This window comes from Monodelphis domestica, chromosome 1 (genome assembly GCF_027887165.1).
Source record: "Monodelphis domestica isolate mMonDom1 chromosome 1, mMonDom1.pri, whole genome shotgun sequence".
Classification (NCBI taxonomy): domain Eukaryota; kingdom Metazoa; phylum Chordata; class Mammalia; order Didelphimorphia; family Didelphidae; genus Monodelphis; species Monodelphis domestica.
In genome coordinates, this window is record NC_077227.1 from 17748746 (window position 1) to 17754745 (window position 6000).

The window sequence follows — 6000 nt, forward strand, 5'->3', positions numbered from 1 at the left end:
TAAATCATATAACTGAGATTCTATTCTTAAAATATTTTTTAAAATCTGTGAGACATTTTCAAACAAATATAAAATGAAGAAAATGTAAATATATAATTTATAGACCATAATGCAGTAAAATTATACTAGAGCATATAATATTTATAGTATATGATTTATAATATATTTATAGTATGTAATCTTACATATTTAGTATACATATATATTTAAGTATATACATATAATTATAAATTATAAATGCTACAGTTCATGTAGGAAAAGGATTGGAATCTTAACAATGAAATCCTAAGAAATGAAGTCAGAAAACAAATGATAGAAATAATTAATAAATATGTGAATGAGAATTATATTGATTTAGTATCAGTGCCAGTACTTATACCCAGATCTTCTAGATACCAAAATGTCTGCTTTCCTCCAATTCTATGCTATTTATATATGTGTGTGTATATGACATACCTCCATAGATGTTGAAATAAATGCTATATGTAACACATATAGAAATATAGAAAAAAATGCAGGGGGAAGCTGAGTAGCTAAGTGGATTGAGAGCCAGGCCTAGAGACGGGAGGTCCTGGGTTCAAATCTGGCCTCAGATACTTCCCAGCTGTGTGACCCTGGACAAGTCACTTGACCCCCATTGCCAAGCCTTTACCAGTCTTCTGCCTTGGAGCCAATACACAGTATTGACTCCAAGACGGAAGGTAAGGGTTTTAAAAAATTAAAAAAAAGAAATATAAATATAAAAATGCATACAGGTAAATGTGTGTTTACAGATATCCCTGTGTCTCCATATAAATGGATATAATATTGAGACAAACTGAAATATGCAGGATAGCGATATAGCCACTATACTGTGTTTAGGACATAATTTTGCATAAAAAAAGAAAAAAACAGTTCTAATGGATCTGAGAAGACTCTGGGCTGTTCCCATCTGTACTAGGGAATCAAGAAATGTCCCATAACATGAGCTTGACTTGGTGAATGAAGCATATGATTTCTACGTCACAAGGAATAGAGAATTCATGTTCAAGATGAACACAAACTCAAGCTCCTTATGACCATGTTAGAGGTTTACAACCTTTAGAACCCAAATCGTCAGTCAACCAGCACTTGTCTTCCATCTACTGTGTTTCAGCCACTGTCCCAAGTACTATTAAAAACAGCCTCCAGAGTTATTTAAATCTAAGGAAGCTTCCAGGGCTCTGTTCACTGCATAGCTGGGCTTTTGAAGATGTCCTTTTCCTGTTGGGCTGATTAAGCATTTTATTGGTTATAGTGTTTCCTCACACAAATCTGCAAACGGATCACAAATTGTGGTTAATGAGCCGTGTCTAACTTCGCCTGGATCCTTCATCATCCCCACCATCTGCTTTGGCTTATTCCTTATTAGTTTTTAAGCTAATAATCTATCTCTCTTATTTCCTTTATGCAGATACACTCAGAGAAAGTCAGAGCATCTCTAATCAAAGCAAACCATCTACTTTTCCTCTTGCAGACCTAGCAGCTTCTGGCAACCACGTATTGGAATAGGAGTATTTAAAGAAATTGCAGAGTCTGGGGAAGATCCATGTTCCTAATTTGGATCTTAGACAAACATGTCTATATCTTAAGGCTGGAAGTTTGTACAAATAAGCAAGTTATTTGTCTTTGTATGTGAAAATATTTATGACTGTGTTTGCAAACTGAGAAATTTGCATTTTTTCCTAAAGGCAACAAGAAACCATTGGAGAATTTGAAGGTTGGCAGAATATTATGGTCAAATTTGTGTTTTAGCAACATTAATTTGTTGTATCTGTGGAAGATGATTTAAAGAGGAGAGGGGACATAATGCTAAACACTTCATAAATATTGACTCATTGCATCCTCAAAACAACCCTGGGAAGTAGGTATTATCATCTCAATTTTATATTTGGTGAAGCTGAGATAGGCAGAAGTTGTGTCTTGACCAAAGTCATATAGCCAGGAAGTATTTGAGGCAGGATTTAAAATCAGACTTTTTTGACTTCAGACCAAGATCTCTATCCAGTGTTCTAGAATTTTTTTTTTAATACAATGTGGAGGCTATTTCAGGTTAAGGAAAACATCTATATGAATAGAGAAAACCTTAAAATAGGATTGATGTGGCAGAAGTTGGGAAAAGAAGATTTGGCAATTTATCATTTACTGTGGATGGAAAGAAAAAAGTTTTTGATAACTAAGAATCTCAGCCTGGATGGCCAGAAGAACAGTCATTCTGTTTCTAGAACTAGAACATACCCTAAAATATGAACATATTCCTAGATCGTGGAGGACATCTCTTGCTATTAATTCCAAAATTCTCCACTGTCCTCCATCTGAGTGGGATTGGGGACTTTGTTCCATGAAGCCAAATCAAGTTAGAGATCAAAAGTCAACACACCTTAAGTTTGAATGGAAAAAAGGTGATGGGAAGTGTCAGCATGATCCTCCCTTCTCACTGGCCCTTTTCTCCTTGAAGAGACCACCTTTGTGGTCTATTGATTGGTAAACTAAGAACATCAGCAAATCGAGAATGGTCTGGCTATTCCACCTGACCTACAGTTTACAGCAAAGATGTAAAAAAATATAATATGCTCCTTTTCTTCCAGTGCTAGCAATTCACACATCCCCTATCCAGGTGGAGAGTTTTATCCAAGTATTTTCCCTTTTCATGGAATAGAAGCAATAGCAAAGCAGTCTAGTGAGGTACCAAATCTGGTGGCAGGGGCTAGAGAATAGAGGAAAACTATGAAGAAGGTACTGAACACTTTGAGAACAGTGCCAGAAAGACCTAAATGTTTACAGAGGATTTAAATAAGGAGTTGGAGTGGGTGATAAAGCAAGGGAGACCTAGGAAATTGACAAACATAAAAAATAAAGGGAATAGTCAATTTCAGAAGGGTTGTTGAAGCCAGTCATACTAAAACACTAAGTATGCATGGGCAATCCAATCCAACCATAGTAGAAATTGATTTGAAGTGATAAAAAATAAAATGAATAAAATGTGCATGTACTTTGACCCCAAATTCTAACTCTTAGTTTTATGCCTCCTAAGAAACTCAAATAAATGTATGTGATTACCAAACTATCACATTAGCCTATTTTGTGTTAACAAAGAACCAACTATCTACTGAGAAATTTGATGTTGCCTAAAATTGTGGCACAAAAATGGAAATTAATAGGATTTTAGTATTAGATGCAAAGTATGAAAGATAAAGATGAGCATGAGACAATTCTGTGAACTGATCTAACGTGAAATAAATAGAAACAAAAAATTTATCTGAAGGGACTGCCACAAATAAAACAAAAAGGCAATGCTCAACAATGTAATCCTAATAGTAAAGTTTGGGTTTATAGATATTGTCACACTTTGGTTATATATTAGCTAGTTTTGCTTGACTGATTTCGATACATTTCATTAATGAGTTCTAAGATGTATCTAATTTAAGACTGGGACAAGTTGCCTAACACACAAATTTTACACAGGATGAAACCCAGGTCTCAGAAAGGTCATGAGTTGGCCAAAGATACTTGGGAAATAAACAAGGAAAACTAGCATTCAAGATCATGTCTTTTGATTCCAAACTGTATGCTCTTTTGTCTAGATTAAACTGCCTCAGTTGCTATTGTTCTAATTACTTAATGTCAAGAGAGTTCATAAATTTCATAAATTTCACTCTTTTTTCTCTATCTCTGTCTCTGTCTCTCTCTGTGCATCTTTCTCTTGATCCCTCACCTTTTGCTGGAGTTACAGTCATAAGACTTCCAAAATAGGTGAAAATCCACAAATTAGCTGCTTCATGTTTATTTGATTATTCTTTGATGGTAAGCATCTTCCTCTGGTGCTTGGGTTAACTGCCTGTTCTGAGCCTTAGAAAGCTCAGAATGTTTGGGTGGCATGGGACTTGAAATAAAAACTTTTATAAAAACTTCATAAAAACCCAACACAACAGAGCAACACTATGCACAGCACAATCAATGTGAAGTGGACAAGGAGAGATGCTGAAAGGTATGGGTACAGTGAGCAAGAACAAACAGACTGATGCTATAGTCACTAAGCCAATCTGTACCCAGGATACAGAACACAGCACTATGTTTAGTCGCCTTTTATTCCATCAGCCAATAGCGTGCTGTGTACAATCTCATGTTGGCAAACTTGTGCAAGTGATAGTGGTTTACTGCATTTCCATTGTGCACAGTATGGGGTTCATCCACAAAATCCCATGATATAATGAAGATTCCATGATACAGAATTAGTAAAGCAAAATATTCCAGAATTAATATTTTTTTAAAAACCTGATATAGGGAAGCCTCAATAAATGAACCATCATATAGCAAAGGACTGCTGTACTCTATTCCCTAAATGGGTATAGTGGTAATTCAAAGACAAAAAAAAATAGAATCAAAATTTTCACATTTGAAAGACTCGCCAGTAACCATTGGGAAATCTGGTACATGGAAAAAAAAAACAACAAACATTTATGATATTGTAGCCCTTTCTTTGCTAGAATGTAACTAGGGAAACTGAATCTACCTTCTCCCAAAGACAGCCTATTCCACTTTTGGAGAACTCTAATTTCAATATTTTCCCATAAATTGATCCTAAATTGCCCTCTTTGAAACCTCCAGTCATTTCTTCTGGCCTTGCCTATAGCTAAATAAAAACTGGTAAAATTCTCTGTCCCATGATTTCCTTTTGAATATTTAAATACATTTGTCTTGTTCCACCTCATCTGAGTCTTCCCTTTTCCAGACTGAATGAAAGCAACTCCTTCCATTGATAGTCATAAAACATGAACTAAAGATTCTAAAGAGTCTTTTTTGCTACTTCTTGATGTACTGAGACTTAACAATTAGTTAGTCAATAAATATTTTTTAAAATTAAAAAAAAATTAAAAACCCTTACATTCTGCCTTAGAATAAGTACTGTGTATTGTTTCTAAGGCAGAGAGTGTTAAAGACTAAGCAATAGAGGTTAACTTACCCACCAGGGTCACAGTTAGGAAATGTCTGAGGTCAAATTTGAACCCAAGACCTTCTGACTTTAGTCCTGGCTCTCAATCTACTCATCCACCTACCTGTTTAAGTGTTTATTAACACTAAAGTACATATTTTAAATTGGAAATAATTTATCAGCAAACTATTTTGTCTCTTTGTGTCAATATGCTTTTCACAGTAAAGCAAAATATTCCAGAATTAATCTATCAAGGATGCACTACAATGGAATTAATATCTCCTTATTTCTAGAAGCATCACCTCTCTTAATAGAAACCTGAATCACTTAAAAAAAATTCTGGCTGCCATGTCACATAACTGATTCATATTGACTTAGCAAATCAGTCAAAACTCCATATCTTTTTCACAATCTGGATTCTAATCAGGTCTTTCTCATTCATATTGTCCCCTATTGAAGTTGTAAAGTTAAATTCTTGAACTCAAAAATGAAATAACATATTTATCTCTTTTATACGTTACGCCTTTTCATTTAACCCAATAATCTTACTTGTCAAGCTATTTGGGGAAGCTGCTCTTTCTGTCATTTGACAGTTTGAGGATCACTCCATGCCATCTAGGTATTTATTCAAATCACTGGTGTTAAAGTTAAATAATGAAAAGCAGCTGCACAAGGCTGAATCCACATGCTTGGGGCACTTCCTTGGAGACTTCCCTTGCAGTTGAAATTAATCGATTAGTGCCTATTCTCTAAGTCTAGCCTTTAAAATCATTACAATCCATCAAATTATACTTTAGTTTTACTTACATTTTTAGGCCTTATAGTGTTTCTTGCATTGCTGTCTTGATATACTTTCATCTTTTCTAACTTCTGTGCAAATCCAAACTCCTGAGGTTGCCATTAAACGCCTCTGAGACATGACTATGCCTTTTCTACTTTGCTTCTTCTGATATCTTGCACATAATCAATATTTTCTGATTTATTAATTAATAGATCAATATAATATTAGTGACATTTATGTAGTGTGATGTGTTTTAAAAGTATATAAA